The following is a 16,577-nucleotide window of genomic DNA, read 5'->3' as shown; positions in this document are numbered from 1 at the left end:
ACGCAGGCCTTTCGAACAGCCAGAGGTTTATCTGGAGCAGTCCATTGGTGGGGCAGAGATGGGGGTCCAATTGCCATGCCTGCTGTGCTGCTGTTACCAGCCACCATTCCCTTTCAGGCTTCCAAGTCCCGTCGAATGGCAGAGGTCTTCCGTTGAAAGTCTGTCTGTCGTATTCAGGGACCATGCCTTTGATCACTGTGAGTTACTCGCTAGTGTTACTTTGGCAGTGGAGAATTGCCAGGATGCATGGGGTGGGATCAGCATCAAAGAAGGATACAGGCTTGCGGTCTGTCTTCCCTGGCGTTCAGTGTTCCTGTGTTCTGAAGATGTTTGTGGTTTCCAGTAGGGTCGTGTCGCCCTGTGGGCTGGAGGAGGGCACGTAGGACGAGGCTTTCAAGGGTTTGAGAGTTTCCTTAGGGGTCAGGGCCGTGAACATTCAAGATGGGAGCTGACTGAGACGTGGCTGGGAATGTGGACTAGTTTCCGCCGTGGGGATCCGACATGGGTCATGGTGGCTGAAGCCCACCACTTCCTGTGGAGGGCATTCCCACGGGTCAATGGAAAGTGATTAGGCCTAGTTGGCGAGAAGTGGCACGTGGGCCCACGTTCGTTAGCCCCTTGAGTGGTTTCAGGCTGCATCTTGGCAGTAGACAGCTGCCGGTCGGTGTCGGCCCGACCATGGGAGTTCCCTTGCTTCCGGAAGTGCTGCGAGTGACCCCAAATGCCCATCAGATATACTGGTAGCTGACAGAGTCTCGAGCTGCAGGAAGATGTCACAGCCAAGGCCCAGAGGCAGGTCTCGTCGAGTCTTTGTGTTTTGGTCAGAAGCCTTGGCTGTGGGAGAGCGGGAGTCCGCGGACCCTTTCAACAGCCCCTGGGGGTCAAAGTGTGCCCGCGGCCTCTTGAAGCTGACAGGGGTCTTTCTCCTTTCAGTTGGGGGTCTAACCAGGGTGCTGTGTATAAACTATTTCTTTTACTGTTGGACTCCTCTTCACAGGGCCATAGGGACACACAGAGACCAAGACGCGTATTCAGCGGCACACAGAGAAACCCACAAGCACGTCTGCAAGCCCAGTCACAGTCGCACACGCCCACACACGTGAACACACACATACAGCCTCTCACACACCAGCCAACGTATGTGCCTAACTTCCTGCAGTCGTACTATCAGACATGCAGTCAATTCTCGGTAAGGGATAGAGGTCCTTGGGAAGCAGTTTCAGAGCTCAAGGCCAGATAAATGTTTGTATGGATCATGTCCTCTGAGGACACCGGTCCACTTAGGAAGCCTCGGTGATTTCTGTCCACTTCTCAGGTGCAGTTGCTGGGAAAGGCTGGCCGTTGGCACAAACAAGAAAACCTTCGTGTGCTCTGATGCCTGGAGGTGCTAAGAAGACCTGGAAGAAGTGAGGCGGGCCCATGTCCCCGAGCATGGTCGTGGATAACTCAGGACGGTAGGTGTTCAAGCACCCCAAGATGTGCCATTAGATATTAGGTTTTCCTCAGACGGGCCCAATGGCTGCAAGAGTGGATTGATTGTTCCTCTTGCTGAGTGGCCTGAGGGCTGTGGATTCTCCAGGTATTTGGGGTAGCCCAGGCTCATGGCTCCCGTACAGAGCCCCGCGCACACCCCGGTTGTGTTCTGCAGTGTCCCAGCATGTGCTTGGATCGATGATGACACCCTTGCATGCATTCCTTGGAAAATCTGAACCAAATGAGTGAGAACACTCTACCGTCTCGTCATCGAAACTGAGGTTCAGCACGTTTCCTCTCTCAGGGGGAGAGGACAGTTAGGAATGAGGGTCAGCTTCCCCCACCGACATGCATGCAAACACCACCAAGGGCTCCAGGATTGGAGGGGCTCCTGTCTGAGGGTTGACCGTGTCTGCACATAAGCTGTGTTATCTGTGAATCCCGGGTCCCTGCTGAATGGCTGTTGAGGGAACGTGATGGCGCAGTCTCTCCTGCTGGTGTTAAGAGTCGGAGTGTGTGCTGGTCTAGGCCCAGTTAGCTTGCAGTTGGGAGGTGAGTTTTGGCCAGGATCAAGCTTCGTGCATGCCATTTTGGGGGTTGATTCTGGAAGCCAAAATGAGCAAGCATCCCTGGTTGGTGCCTGGAAACTCAGGCCAGGCCTGTGGCCCTCCCTATTCTTGCGTTTTTCACGGTGAGGTTCTCGAGTGCCTAGTGAGGCTGGAGCAATGGGCGGGGCTGAGCTCGGTTGGGCATCGGCGGAAAGGGGCTGATGGATTAGGCCTCGCTGCTGCCCTTGTTGGCTTCTCTACTTTAACCCCCGGCACAGTGTTGATGCCAAGTGGGTCATCGTGGAGTGGGGAGAGGAACGAGTGATGTATTTCAACCTGCGTGGATCAGTGATGGCCTGCACAGGAAGGGAAGGGAAGATGAGGCCATGTCCTTTGTGATGTCATGGAATAGGCTATCATAATTGGGTTGCAGGTGCTGGCCTCGGCTTCCCAAGGATGTGTCATGTTCGTGATTGGCTGGCATCAGCTGCCTATGGAGGGGATGGCTTTGGCAGTTGAAGTGGATGAGGTGAGGTAGGTAACCTGTGTAGAGTTGCGATCCCGTTGCCAAAGGAAAGACTCCCAAAGGGTGTCTTGCGAGGGGTGAAGAAGATCGACATGGTGTCGCATCTGTGCCGGCCTCCTTGGAGGATGGTTAGTTATGCGAACATCCCCTTTGGCCGCTTTGTTCCCTTGTTTGGGAATGTGTAAAATGAAAGGGCTTCTCCCGGGGGGGATGACTCTGCTTGCGAACAGCTAGAGGTGTATCTGGAGCAGTCCATTGGCGGGACAGAGGTGGGGGCACTGTTGTGACGCCAGGTGCACTGACGTGGACAGCCACTGTGCCCTTTCAAGTTTCCAGGTCCTCTCGTGTGACAAAGGTTTTCTGTTGAAAGTCTGTCTGTGGTCCTGGGGGACAGTGTCTTTGATCACTGTGAGTTCCTCGGTAGTGTCGCTGTGGCAGTGGAGAATTGCCAGGATGCATGGGGTGGGGTGGGCATCATCCAAGCAGAAAGGCTTGCGGTGTGTCTTCCCTGCTGTTCAGTGTCTCCGTGTTCGCATGATGTCTTTGGCTTCAAGTCGAATCGAGTCACCCTGCAGGCAGGAGGAGGGCACTTAGGACGAGGCTGTGTAGCGTTTGAGCCTTTCCTCAGTGGTCAGGGCCGTAAACACTACCAGTTGGATGCTTGCCTATACGTGGCCGGGAAGGTGGCCTAATTTCCTCTGTCGGATTCCAACCTGTGTCATGGTAGCTGAAGCCCCACACTTCCCATTGAGGGCATTCCCACGGGGTCATGGAAAGTGATTTGGTCTAGTTGGCGAGATGAGGCACTTGGGCCGAAGTCCGTTAACCCCTTGAGATTTGCCAGGCTGCATCTTGCCTGTCGGCACCTGCAGGTCGGTGTCAGCCCGCCCATGGGAGGTTACCTTGCTTCCGGGAGCACTGGGAGTGACCCCAAGGGCACATCAGATGTGGTGGTAGGTGGCAGGATCTCCAGGTCCACATAGGTGTGACACCCACCGCCGGGAGGGAGGTCTCGTCCAGGCTTTGTGCTTTGGTCAGAAGGCGTGGCTGTGGGAGAGCGGGAGTCTGTGGCCTATTTCGACAGCCCTGGGGGCCAAAGTTTGCATGCGGCCTCATGAAACTGACAGGGTTCTTTTGCCTTTCAGTTGGGGGTCCAACCTGGGTGCTGTGTATAAACTATGACGTTTACTGTTGGAGGCATCTGCAAAGGGCCACAGGGACACCCAGAGACCAAGACGCGTATTTAGAGGCACACACAGGAATCCACAAACGCATCCTCGTGCACAGTCACAGTCACACACGCCCACACGTGTGAATACACACATACAGGATCTCACACACCGACCAACGTACGTGCGTAACCTCCTTCAGTCGTGCTGTGAGACACACAATCAGTTTTCGGTAGGGGATAGTGGTACTTGGGAAGCAGGTTCCAGGCTCACGCCCAGCTTATGTGCTCGTAAGAATCATGTTCTCTGAGGACCCTGGTGCAATTCAGAAACCTGCATGTTTTCTGTCCACTTCACAGGTGCAGTTGCAGGGTAAGGCTGGCTGTCGTCAAACAGAAGAAGAGCTTCGCATTGTCTGATGACTGGATGTGCTAAGGAGAACTGGAAAAAGTGGGTCGGGTGCAAGTTGCCGAGCATGTCTGTGGATATCTCAGGACGGTAGGCATTCACCCATACTTAGATGTGCCATTGGATATTAGGTTTTCCACCGATGGGCCCAGTGGTTGCAAGAGTGGATTGATTGTTGGTCTTGCTGACTGGCCTGAGGACTGTGGATTCCCCAGGCTGTTGGAGTACTTCCAGGTCATGGCTCCTCTGCAGAGCCCCACAGCCTTCCCTTTTGTGTTCTGCAGCGTCCCAGCATGTGCTTGGATCGATGATGACACCCTTGTATGCATTCCTTGGAAAATCTGAACAAAATGAGTGAGAACGCTCTTCTGTCTCCTCATCGAAACTGAGGTCCAGCACCTTTCCTGTCTCGGGGGTACGGGACAGTTAGGAATGAGGGCCAACGTCTCCTGCTGACAGGCATGCAAACACCACTAAGGGCTCCAGCATTGGAGGGGCTCCTGTCTGAGGGTCGACCATATCTGCCCATAAGCTGGGTCATGTAGGAATCCCCAGTCCCTGCTAAAAGGCCGTTGAGGGACTTCAAGAGGGCAGGCTTTCCTGCTAGTCTTCAGGGTCGGACTGTGTTCTGGTATAGACCCAGTAAGCTTGCAGCTTGGAGAGGTGATTTTTGGACAGGATCACGCTTTGTGCATGCCAATTCCGAGGTTGATTATGGAAGCCAAAATGAGCAAGCTTCCTTGGTTGGAGCCTGGAGCCTCAGGCCAGGACTTTGGCCCTCTCTGCTGTTGTGTTTCGCGCGGTGAGGTTCTTGACTGCCCGGTGTCGCTGGAGCAGTGGGCGGGCGTGGGCTGGAGTTGGGCGATGGCGGAAGGGGGCTGAAGGTTTAGGCCTCAGTGCTGCCTCTGTCAGCTACTCTGCTGAAGTTGCCGGCACACTGTTGGCGCTAAGTGGAGGTTCGTGGAGTGGGGTGTGGATCGAGTGAAGCATTTCAGCCTGGGTGGTGGCTGCTGGCCTGGAGAGAAAGGGAAGGTATCATGAGGAAAGGTCCTGTGTGATGTCGTGGGATGGGCTGTCACCATTGGGTTGCAGGCGCTGGCCTCGGCTTCCCAATAATGTGTCTTTTTCGTGATGGGCTGGCATAAGCTGCCTATGGAGCGGATGGCTTTGGTAGTTCAAGCGGGTGAGTTGAGGTAGGTAACCTGTGTAGACTTGTGATCCCGTTGCCCGAGGAATGACTTCCAAAGGCTGTCTTGTGGGAAGTAGAGAAGATCGACATGTTGAGGCGTCTGTGCCGGCCTCCTTGGGGGTAGTTGAGTTATGCGAATATCCCCTTTGGCCGCTTTGTTCCCTTGTTTGGCAATGTGTAAAGCGAAAGTGTTTCTCCCGTGGGGGAATGACGCGACCGGCCAGTGTAGCACGCAGGCCTTTGGAACAGCCAGTGGTTTATCTGGAGCAGTCCATTGGTGGGGCAGAGATGGGGGTCCAATTGCCATGCCTGCTGTGCTGCTGTTACCAGCCACCATTCCCTTTCAGGCTTCCAAGTCCCGTCGCATGGCAGAGGTCTTCCGTTGAAAGTCTGTCTGTGGTCCTCAGGGACCATGCCTTTAATCACTGTGAGTTACTCGCTAGTGTCACTGTGGCAGTGGAGAATTGCCAGGATGCATGGGGTGGGATCAGCATCAAAGAAGGAGACAGGCTTGCGGTCTGTCTTCCAACGCGTTCAGTGTTCCTGTGTTCTGAAGATGTTTGTGGTTTCCAGTAGGGTCGTGTCGCCGTGTGGGCTGGAGGAGGGCACGTAGGACGAGGCTTTCAAGGGTTTGAGCGTTTCCTTAGGAGTCAGGGCCGTGAACATTCAAGATGGGAGCTGCCTAAGACGTGGCTGGGAATGTGGACTAGTTTCCGCCGTGGGGATCCGACATGGGTCATGGTGGCTGAAGCCCACCACTTCCTGTGGAGGGCATTCCCACGGGTCAATGGAAAGTGATTAGGCCTAGTTGGCGAGAAGTGGCACGTGGGCCCACGTTCGTTAGCCCCTTGAGTGGTTTCAGGCTGCATCTTGGCAGTAGACAGCTGCCGGTCGGTGTCGGCCCGACCATGGTATTTCCCTTGCTTCCGGAAGTGCTGCGAGTGACCCCAAATGCCCATCAGATATACTGGTAGCTGACAGAGTCTCGAGCTGCAGGTAGATGTCACAGCCAAGGCCCAGAGGCAGGTCTCGTCGAGTCTTTGTGTTTTGGTCAGAAGGCGTGGCTGTGGAAGAGCGGGAGTCCGTGGACCCTTTCAACAGCCCCTGGGGGTCAAAGTGTGGTTGCGGCCTCTTGAAGCTGACAGGGGTCTTTCTCCTTTCAGTTGGGGGTCTAACCAGGGTGCTGTGTATAAACTATTTCTTTTACTGTTGGACTCCTCTTCACAGGGCCATAGGGACACACAGAGACCAAGACGCGTATTCAGCGGCACACAGAGAAACCCACAAGCACGTCCGCAAGCCCAGTCACAGTCGCACAAGCCCACACGCGTGAACACACACATACAGCATCTCACACACCAGACAACGTAGGTGCCTAACTTCCTGCAGTCGTACTATCAGACATGCAGTCAATTCTCGGTAAGGGATACAGGTCCTTGGGAAGCAGTTTCAGAGCTCAAGGCCAGGTAAATGTTTGTATGGATCATGTCCTCTGAGGACACCGGTCCACTTAGGAATCCTCGGTGATTTCTGTCCACTTCTCAGGTGCAGTTGCTGGGAAAGGCTGGCCGTCGGCACAAACAAGAAAACCTTTGTGTGTTCTGATGCTTGGAGGTGCTAAGAAGACCTGGAAGAAGTGAGGCGGGCCCATGTCCCCGAGCATGGTCGTGGATAACTCAGGACGGTAGGTATTCAAGCACCCCAAGATGTGCCATTAGATATTAGGTTTTCCTCAGACGGGCCCAATGGCTGCAAGAGTGGATTGATTGTTCCTCTTGCTGAGTGGCCTGAGGGCTGTGGATTCTCCAGGCTTTTGGGGTAGCCCAGGCTCATGGCTCCCGTACAGAGCCCCGCGCACACCCCGGTTGTGTTCTGCAGCGTCACAGCATGTGCTTGGATCGATGATGACACCCTTGCATGCATTCCTTGGAAAATCTGAACCAAATGAGTGAGAAAACTCTACCGTCTCCTCATCGAAACTGAGGTTCCGAACGTTTCCTCTCTCAGGGGGAGAGGAGAGATAGGAATGAGGATCAGCGTCCCCCGCCGACATGCATGCAAACACCACCAAGGGCTCCAGGATTGGAGGGGCTCCTGTCTGAGGGTTGACCGTGTCTGCACATAAGCTGTGTTATCTGTGAATCCCGGGTCCCTGCTGAATGGCTGTTGAGGGAATGCGAGGGGGCAGGCTCTCCTGCTGGTCTTAAGAGTCGGAGTATGTGCTGGTCTAGGCCCAGTTAGCTTGCAGTTGGGAGGTGAGTTTTGGCCAGGATCACGCTTCGTGCATGCCATTTTGGGGGTTGATTCTGGAAGCCAAAATGATCAAGCGTCCCTGGTTGGTGCCTGGAAACTCAGGCCAGGCCTGTGGCCCTCCCTATTCTTGCGTTTTTCACGGTGAGATTCTTGAGTGCCTAGTGAGGCTGAAGCAATGAGCGGGGCTGAGCTCGGCTGGGCATCGGCCGAAAGGGGCTGATGGCTTAGGCCTCGCTGCTGCCCTTGTTTGCTTCTCTACTTTAACTCCCGGCACAGTGTTCATGCCAAGTGGGTCATGGTGGACTGGGGAGAGGAACGAGTGCTGTATTTCAACCTGCGTGGATCACTGATGGCCTGCACAGGAAGGGAAGGGAAGATGAGGCCATGTCCTTTGTGATGTCATGGAATAGGCTATCATAATTGGGTTGCAGGTGCTGGCCTCGGCTTCCCAAGGATGTGTCATGTTCGTGATTGGCGGGCATCAGCTGCCTATGGAGGGGATGGCTTTGGCAGTTGAAGTGGATGAGGTGAGGTAGGTAACCTGTGTAGAGTTGCGATCCCGTTGCCAGAGGAAAGACTCCCAAAGGGTGTCTTGCGAGGGGTGAAGAAGATCGACATGGTGTCGCATCTGTGCCGGCCTCCTTGGAGGATGGTTAGTTATGCGAACATCCCCTTTGGCCACTTTGTTCCCTTGTTTGGGAATGTGTAAAGTGAAAGGGCTTCTCCCGGGGGGGATGACTCGGCTTGCGAACAGCTAGAGGTGTATCTGGAGCAGTCCGTTGGCAGGACAGAGGTGGGGACACTGTTGTGACGCCAGGTGCACTGACGTGGACAGCCACTGTGCCCTTTCAAGTTTCCAGGTCCCCTCGTGTGGCAAAGGTTTTCCGTTGAATGTCTGTCTGTGGTCCTCGGGGACAGTGCCTTTGATCACTGTGAGTTCCTCGGTAGTGTCGCTGTGGCAGTGGAGAATTGCCAGTATGCATGGGGTGGGGTGGGCATCATCCAAGCAGACAGGCTTGCGGTGTGTCTTCCCTGCTGTTCAGTGTCTCCGTGTTCGCATGATGTCTGTGGCGTCAAGTCGAATCGAGTCACCCTGCAGGCAGGAGGAGGGCACTTAGGACGAGGCTATGTAGCGTTTGAGCATTTCCTCAGTGGTCAGGGCCGTAAACACTACCAGTTGGATGCTTGCCTATACGTGGCCGGGAAGGTGGCCTAATTTCCTCTGTGGGATTCCAACTGTGTCATGGTTGCTGAAGCCCCACACTTCCCATTGAGGGAATTCCCACGGGGTCATGGAAAGTGATTTGGTCTAGTTGGCGAGATGAGGCACTTGGGCCGAAGTCCTTTAACCCCTTGAGAATTGCCAGGCTGCATCTTGCCTGTCGGCAAATGCAGGTCGGTGTCAGCCCGCCCGTGGGAGGTTACCTTGCTTCCTGGAACACTGGGAGTGACCCCAAGGGCACATCAGATGTGGTGGTAGGTGGCAGGATCTCCAGGTCCACATAGGTGTGACACCCACCGCCGGGAGGGAGGTCTCGTCCAGGCTTTGTGCTTTGGTCAGAAGGCGTGGCTGTGGGAGAGCGGGAGTCTGTGGCCTATTTCGACAGCCCTGGGGGCCAAAGTTTGCATGCGGCCTCATGAAACTGACAGGGTTCTTTTGCCTTTCAGTTGGGGGTCCAACCTGGGTGCTGTGTATAAACTATGACGTTTACTGTTGGAGGCATCTGCAAAGGGCCACAGGGACACCCAGAGAACAAGACGCGTATTTAGAGGCACACACAGGAATCCACAAACGCATCCTCGTGCACAGTCACAGTCACACACGCCCACACGTGTGAATACACACATACAGGATCTCACACACCGACCAACGTACGTGCGTAACCTCCTTCAGTCGTGCTGTGAGACACACAATCAGTTTTCGGTAGGGGATAGTGGTACTTGGGAAGCAGGTTCCAGGCTCACGCCCACCTTATGTGCTCATAAGAATCATGTTCTCTGAGGACCCTGGTGCAATTCAGAAACCTGCATGTTTTCTGTCCACTTCACAGGTGCAGTTGCAGGGTAAGGCTGGCTGTCGTCAAACAGAAGAAGAGCTTCGCATTGTCTGATGACTGGATGTGCTAAGGAGAACTGGAAAAAGTGGGTCGGGTGCAAGTTGCCGAGCATGTCTGTGGATATCTCAGGACGGTAGGCATTCACCCATACTTAGATGTGCCATTGGATATTAGGTTTTCCACCGATGGGCCCAGTGGTTGCAAGAGTGGATTGATTGTTGGTCTTGCTGAGTGGCCTGAGGACTGTGGATTCCCCAGGCTGTTGGAGTACTTCCAGGTCATGGCTACTCTGCAGAGCCCCACAGCCTTCCCTTTTGTGTTCTGCAGCGTCCCAGCATGTGCTTGGATCGATGATGACACCCTTGTATGCATTCCTTGGAAAATCTGAACAAAATGAGTGAGAACGCTCTTCTGTCTCCTCATCGAAACTGAGGTCCAGCACCTTTCCTGTCTCGGGGGTACGGGACAGTTAGGAATGAGGGCCAACGTCTCCTGCTGACAGGCATGCAAACACCACTAAGGGCTCCAGCATTGGAGGGGCTCCTGTCTGAGGGTCGACCATATCTGCCCATAAGCTGGGTCATGTAGGAATCCCCAGTCCCTGCTAAAAGGCCGTTGAGGGACTGCAAGAGGGCAGGCTTTCCTGCTAGGCTTCAGGGTCGGAGTGTCTTCTGGTATAGACCCAGTAAGCTTGCAGCTTGGAGAGGTGATTTTTGGACAGGATCACGCTTTGTGCATGCCGCTTCCGAGGTTGATTATGGAAGCCAAAATGAGCAAGCTTCCTTGGTTGGAGCCTGGAGCCTCAGGCCAGGCCTTTGGCCCTCTCTGCTGTTGTGTTTCGCGCGGTGAGGTTCTTGACTGCCCGGTGTGGCTGGAGCAGTGGGCGGGCGTGGGCTGGAGTTGGGCGATGGCGGAAGGGGGCTGAAGGTTTAGGCCTCAGTGCTGCCTCTGTCAGCTACTCTGCTGAAGTTGCCGGCACACTGTTGGAGCTGAGTGGAGGTTCGTGGAGTGGGATGTGGATCGAGTGAAGCATTTCAGCCTGGGTGGTGGCTGCTGGCCTGGAGAGAAAGGGAAGGTATCATGAGGAAAGGTCCTGTGTGATGTCGTGGGATGGGCTGTCACCATTGGATTGCAGGCGCTGGCCTCGGCTTCCCAAGAATGTGTCTTGTTCGTGATGGGCTGGCATAAGCTGCCTATGGAGCGGATGGCTTTGGTAGTTCAAGCGGGTGAGTTCAGGTAGGTAACCTGTGTAGACTTGTGATCCCGTTGCCCGAGGAATGACTTCCAAAGGCTGTCTTGTGGGAAGTAGAGAAGATCGACATGGTGAGGCGTCTGTGCCGGCCTCCTCGGGGGTAGTTGAGTTATGCGAATATCCCCTTTGGCCGCTTTGTTCCCTTGTTTGGCAATGTGTAAAGCGAAAGTGTTTCTCCCGTGGCGGAATGACGCGACCGGCCAGTGTAGCACGCAGGCCTTTGGAACAGCCAGAGGTTTATCTGGAGCAGTCCATTGGTGGGGCAGAGATGGGGGTCCAATTGCCATGCCTGCTGTGCTGCTGTTACCAGCCACCATTCCCTTTCAGGCTTCCAAGTCCCGTCGCATGGCAGAGGTCTTCCGTTGAAAGTCTGTCTCTGGTCCTCAGGGACCATGCCTTTAATCACTGTGAGTTACTCGCTAGTGTCACTGTGGCAGTGGAGAATTGCCAGGATGCATGGGGTGGGATCAGCATCAAAGAAGGAGACAGGCTTGCGGTCTGTCTTCCAACGCGTTCAGTGTTCCTGTGTTCTGAAGATGTTTGTGGTTTCCAGTAGGGTCGTGTCGCCGTGTGGGCTGGAGGAGGGCACGTAGGACGAGGCTTTCAAGGGTTTGAGCGTTTCCTTAGGAGTCAGGGCCGTGAACATTCAAGATGGGAGCTGCCTGAGACGTGGCTGGGAATGTGGACTAGTTTCCGCCGTGGGGATCCGACATGGGTCATGGTGGCTGAAGCCCACCACTTCCTGTGGAGGGCATTCCCACGGGTCAATGGAAAGTGATTAGGCCTAGTTGGCGAGAAGTGGCACGTGGGCCCACGTTCGTTAGCCCCTTGAGTGGTTTCAGGCTGCATCTTGGCAGTAGACAGCTGCCGGTCGGTGTCGGCCCGACCATGGGAGTTCCCTTGCTTTTGGAATTGCTGCGAGTGACCCCAAATGTCCATCAGTTATACTGGTAGCTGACAGAGTCTCGAGCTGCAGGTAGATGTCACAGCCAAGGCCCAGAGGCAGGTCTCGTCGAGTCTTTGTGTTTTGGTCAGAAGGCGTGGCTGTGGAAGAGCGGGAGTCCGTGGACCCTTTCAACAGCCCCTGGGGTTCAAAGTGTGCCCGCGGCCTCTTGAAGCTGACAGGGGTCTTTCTCCTTTCAGTTGGGGGTCTAACCAGGTTGCTGTGTATAAACTATTTCTTTTACTGTTGGACTCCTCTTCACAGGGCCATAGGGACACACAGAGACCAAGACGCGTATTCAGCGGCACACAGAGAAACACACAAGCACGTCCGCAAGCCCAGTCACAGTCGCACAAGCCCACACGCGTGAACACAGACATACAGCCTCTCACACACCAGCCAACGTAGGTGCCTAACTTCCTGCAGTCGTACTATCAGACATGCAGTCAATTCTCGGTAAGGGATAGAGGTCCTTGGGAAGCAGTTTCAGAGCTCAAGGCCAGGTAAATGTTTGTATGGATCATGTCCTCTGAGGAAACCGGTCCACTTAGGAAGCCTCGGTGATTTCTGTCCACTTCTCAGGTGCAGTTGCTGGGAAAGGCTGGCCGTCGCCACAAACAAGAAAACGTTTGTGTGTTCTGATGCTTGGAGGTGCTAAGAAGACCTGGAAGAAGTGAGGCGGGCCCATGTCCCCGAGCATGGTCGTGGATAACTCAGGACGGTAGGTATTCAAGCACCCCAAGATGTGCCATTAGATATTAGGTTTTCCTCAGACGGGCCCAATGGCTGCAAGAGTGGATTGATTGTTCCTCTTGCTGAGTGGCCTGAGGGCTGTGGATTCTCCAGGCTTTTGGGGTAGCCCAGGCTCATGGCTCCCGTACAGAGCCCCGCGCACACCCCAGTTGTGTTCTGCAGCGTCACAGCATGTGTTTGGATCGATGATGACACCCTTGCATGCATTCCTTGGAAAATCTGAACCAAATGAGTGAGAAAACTCTACCGTCTCCTCATCGAAACTGAGGTTCCGAACGTTTCCTCTCTCAGGGGGAGAGGAGAGTTAGGAATGAGGATCAGCGTCCCCCGCCGACATGCATGCAAACACCACCAAGGGCTCCAGGATTGGAGGGGCTCCTGTCTGAGGGTTGACCGTGTCTGCACATAAGCTGTGTTATCTGTGAATCCCGGGTCCCTGCTGAATGGCTGTTGAGGGAATGCGAGGGGGCAGGCTCTCCTGCTGGTCTTAAGAGTCGGAGTGTGTGCTGGTCTAGGCCCAGTTAGCTTGCAGTTGGGAGGTGAGTTTTGGCCAGGATCACGCTTCGTGCATGCCATTTTGGGGGTTGATTCTGGAAGCCAAAGTGAGCAAGCGTCCCTGGTTGGTGCCTGGAAACTCAGGCCAGGCCTGTGGCCCTCCCTATTCTTGCGTTTTTCACGGTGAGATTCTTGAGTGCCTAGTGAGGCTGAAGCAATGAGCGGGGCTGAGCTCGGCTGGGCATCGGCCGAAAGGGGCTGATGGCTTAGGCCTCGCTGCTGCCCTTGTTTGCTTCTCTACTTTAACTCCCGGCACAGTGTTCATGCCAAGTGGGTCATGGTGGACTGGGGAGAGGAATGAGTGCTGTATTTCAACCTGCGTGGATCACTAATGGCCTGCACAGGAAGGGAAGGGAAGATGAGGCCATGTCCTTTGTGATGTCATGGAATAGGCTATCATAATTGGGTTGCAGGTGCTGGCCTCGGCTTCCCAAGGATGTGTCATGTTCGTGATTGGCGGGCATCAGCTGCCTATGGAGGGGATGGCTTTCGAAGTTGAAGTAGATGAGGTGAGGTAGGTAACCTGTGTAGAGTTGCGATCCCGTTGCCAGAAGAAAGACTCCCAAAGGGTGTCTTGCGAGGGGTGAAGAAGATCGACATGGTGTCGCATCTGTGCCGGCCTCCTTGGAGGATGGTTAGTTATGCGAACATCCCCTTTGGCCACTTTGTTCCCTTGTTTGGGAATGTGTAATGCGAAATGGCTTCTCCCGGGGGTATGACTCGGCTTGCGAACAGCTAGAGGTGTATCTGGAGCAGTCCGTTGGCGGGACAGAGGTGGGGGCACTGTTGTGACGCCAGGTGCACTGACGTGGACAGCCACTGTGCCCTTTCAAGTTTCTAGGTCCCCTCGTGTGGCAAAGGTTTTCCGTTGAAAGTCTGTCTGTTGTCCTCGGGGACAGTGCCTTTGATCACTGTGAGTTCCTCGGTAGTGTCGCTGTGGCAGTGGAGAATTGCCAGGATGCATGGGGTGGGGTGGGCATCATCCAAGCAGACAGGCTTGCGGTGTGTCTTCCCTGCTGTTCAGTGTCTCCGTGTTCGCATGATGTCTGTGGCTTCAAGTCGAATCGAGTCACCCTGCAGGCAGGAGGAGGGCACTTAGGACGAGGCTGTGTAGCGTTTGAGCGTTTCCTCAGTGGTCAGGGCCGTAAACCCTACCAGTTGGATGCTTGCCTATACGTGGCCGGGAAGGTGGCCTAATTTCCTCTGTGGGATTCCAACTGTGTCATGGTTGCTGAAGCCCCACACTTCCCATTGAGGGCATTCCCACGGGGTCATGGAATGTGATTTGGTCTAGTTGGCGAGATGAGGCACTTGGGCCGAAGTCCTTTAACCCCTTGAGAATTGCCAGGCTGCATCTTGCCTGTCGGCAACTGCAGGTCGGTGTCAGCCCGCCCGTGGGAGGTTACCTTGCTTCCGGGAACACTGGGAGTGACCCCAAGGGCACATCAGATGTGGTGGTAGGTGGCAGGATCTCCAGGTCCACATAGGTGTGACACCCACCGCCGGGAGGGAGATCTCGTCCAGACTTTGTGCTTTGGTCAGAAGGCGTGGCTGTGGGAGAGCGGGAGTCTGTGGCCTATTTCGACAGCCCTGGGGGCCAAAGTTTGCATGCGGCCTCATGAAACTGACAGGGTTCTTTTGCCTTTCAGTTGGGGGTCCAACCTGGGTGCTGTGTATAAACTATGACGTTTACTGTTGGAGGCATCTGCAAAGGGCCACAGGGACACCCAGAGACCAAGACGTGTATTTAGCGGCACACAGGAATCCACAAATGCATCCTCGTGCACAGTCACAGTCACACACGCCCACACGTGTGAATACACACATACAGCGTCTCACACACCGACCAACGTACGTGCGTAACTTCCTTCAGTCGTGCTGTGAGACACACAATCAGTTTTCGGTAGGGGATAGTGGTACTTGGGAAGCAGGTTCCAGGCTCACGCCCAGGTTATGTGCTCATAAGAATCATGTTCTCTGAGGACCCTGGTGCAATTCAGAAACCTGCATGTTTTCTGTCCACTTCACAGGTGCAGTTGCAGGGTAAGGCTGGCTGTCATCAAACAGAAGAAGACCTTCGCATTGTCTGATGACTGGATGTGCTAAGGAGAACTGGAAAAAGTGGGTCGGGTGCACGTTGCCGAGCATGTCTGTTGATATCTCAGGACGGTAGGCATTCACCCATACTAAGATGTGCCATTGGATATTAGGTTTTCCACCGATGAGCCCAGTGGTTGCAAGAGTGGATTGATTGTTGGTCTTGCTGACTGCCCTGAGCACTGTGGATTCCCCAGGCTGTTGGAGTACTTCCAAGTCATGGCTTTTCTGCAGAGCCGCACAGCGTTCCCTTTTTTGTTCTGCAGCGTCCCAGCATGTGCTTGGATCGATGATGACACCCTTGTATTCATTCCTTGGAAAATCTGAACAGAATGAGTGAGAACGCTCTTCCGTCTCCTCATCGAAACTGAGGTCCAGCACGTTTCCTCTCTCGGGGGTATGGGACAGTTAGGAATGAGGGCCAAAGTCTCCTGATGACAGGCATACAAACACCACTAAGGGCTTCAGCATTGCGGGGGCTCCTGTCTGAGGGTCGACCATATCTGCCCATAAGCTGGGTCATCTAGGAATCCCCAGTCCCTGCTAAAAGGCCGTTGAGGGAATGCAAGAGGGCAGGCTTTCCTGCTAGTCTTCAGGGTCGGAGTGTCTTCTGGTATAGACCCAGTAAGCTTGCAGCTTGGAGAGGTGATTTTTGGACAGGATCAGGCTTTGTGCATGTCGCTTCCGCGGTTGGTTATGGAAGCCAAAATGAGCAAGCTTCCTTGGTTGGAGCCTGGAGCCTCAGGCCAGGCCTTTGGCCCTCTCTCTTGTTGTGTTTCGCGCGGTGAGGTTCTTGACTGCCCGGTGTGGCTGGAGCAGTGGGCGGGCGTGGGCTGGAGTTGGGCGATGGCGGAAGGGGGCTGAAGGTTTAGGCCTCAGTGCTGCCCCTGTCAGCTCCTCTGCTGAAGTGGCCGGCACACTGTTGGAGCTGAGTGGAGGTTCGTGGAGTGGGTGTGGATCGAGTGAAGCATTTCAGCCTGGGTGGTGGTTGCTGGCCTGGAGAGAAAGGTAAGGTATCATGAGGAAAGGTCCTGTGTGATGTCGTGGGATGGGCTGTCACCATTGGGTTGCAGGCGCAGACCTCGGCTTCCCAAGAATGTGTCTTGTTCGTGATGGGCTGGCATAAGCTGCCTATGGAGCACATGGCTTTGGTAGTTCAAGCGGGTGAGTTGAGGTAGGTAACCTGTGTAGAGTTGCGATCCCGTTGCCCGAGGAATGACATCCAGAGGGTGTCTTGTGGGAAGTAGAGAAGATCGACATGGTGAGGCGTCTGTGCCGGCCTCCTTGGGGGTAGATGAGTTATGCGAATATCCCCTTTGGCCGCTTTGTTCCCTTGTTTGGCAATGTGTAAAGC

General features: G+C 54.7%; 6 non-coding genes across 6 annotated transcripts; all 6 read left to right on the top strand.

Moving 5' to 3' along the window:
• Positions 1–1,665: 1,665 nt before the first annotated feature.
• LOC137758053 (small nucleolar RNA SNORD116) lies at positions 1,666–1,758 on the top strand. The gene has a single exon (XR_011072726.1). It is a non-coding gene; the product is annotated as a small nucleolar RNA SNORD116 (small nucleolar RNA).
• A 2,667-nt stretch (positions 1,759–4,425) lies between these two features.
• Positions 4,426–4,518, top strand: LOC137758029 (small nucleolar RNA SNORD116). Its single transcript, XR_011072704.1, has one exon. It is a non-coding gene; the product is annotated as a small nucleolar RNA SNORD116 (small nucleolar RNA).
• A 2,690-nt stretch (positions 4,519–7,208) lies between these two features.
• On the top strand, positions 7,209–7,301 carry LOC137758052 (small nucleolar RNA SNORD116). Its single transcript, XR_011072725.1, has one exon. It is a non-coding gene; the product is annotated as a small nucleolar RNA SNORD116 (small nucleolar RNA).
• Positions 7,302–9,967: 2,666 nt separating this feature from the next.
• Positions 9,968–10,060, top strand: LOC137758028 (small nucleolar RNA SNORD116). Its single transcript, XR_011072703.1, has one exon. It is a non-coding gene; the product is annotated as a small nucleolar RNA SNORD116 (small nucleolar RNA).
• Positions 10,061–12,750: 2,690 nt separating this feature from the next.
• Positions 12,751–12,843, top strand: LOC137758050 (small nucleolar RNA SNORD116). Its single transcript, XR_011072724.1, has one exon. It is a non-coding gene; the product is annotated as a small nucleolar RNA SNORD116 (small nucleolar RNA).
• Positions 12,844–15,506: 2,663 nt separating this feature from the next.
• LOC137758038 (small nucleolar RNA SNORD116) lies at positions 15,507–15,599 on the top strand. Its single transcript, XR_011072712.1, has one exon. It is a non-coding gene; the product is annotated as a small nucleolar RNA SNORD116 (small nucleolar RNA).
• Positions 15,600–16,577: the final 978 nt, after the last annotated feature.

This window comes from Eschrichtius robustus, unplaced genomic scaffold (genome assembly GCF_028021215.1).
Source record: "Eschrichtius robustus isolate mEscRob2 unplaced genomic scaffold, mEscRob2.pri scaffold_657, whole genome shotgun sequence".
NCBI classification, from domain to species: domain Eukaryota; kingdom Metazoa; phylum Chordata; class Mammalia; order Artiodactyla; family Eschrichtiidae; genus Eschrichtius; species Eschrichtius robustus.
Note: the sequence above shows the minus strand (reverse complement) of the source record. Positions and strands in the feature narration are given on the sequence as shown.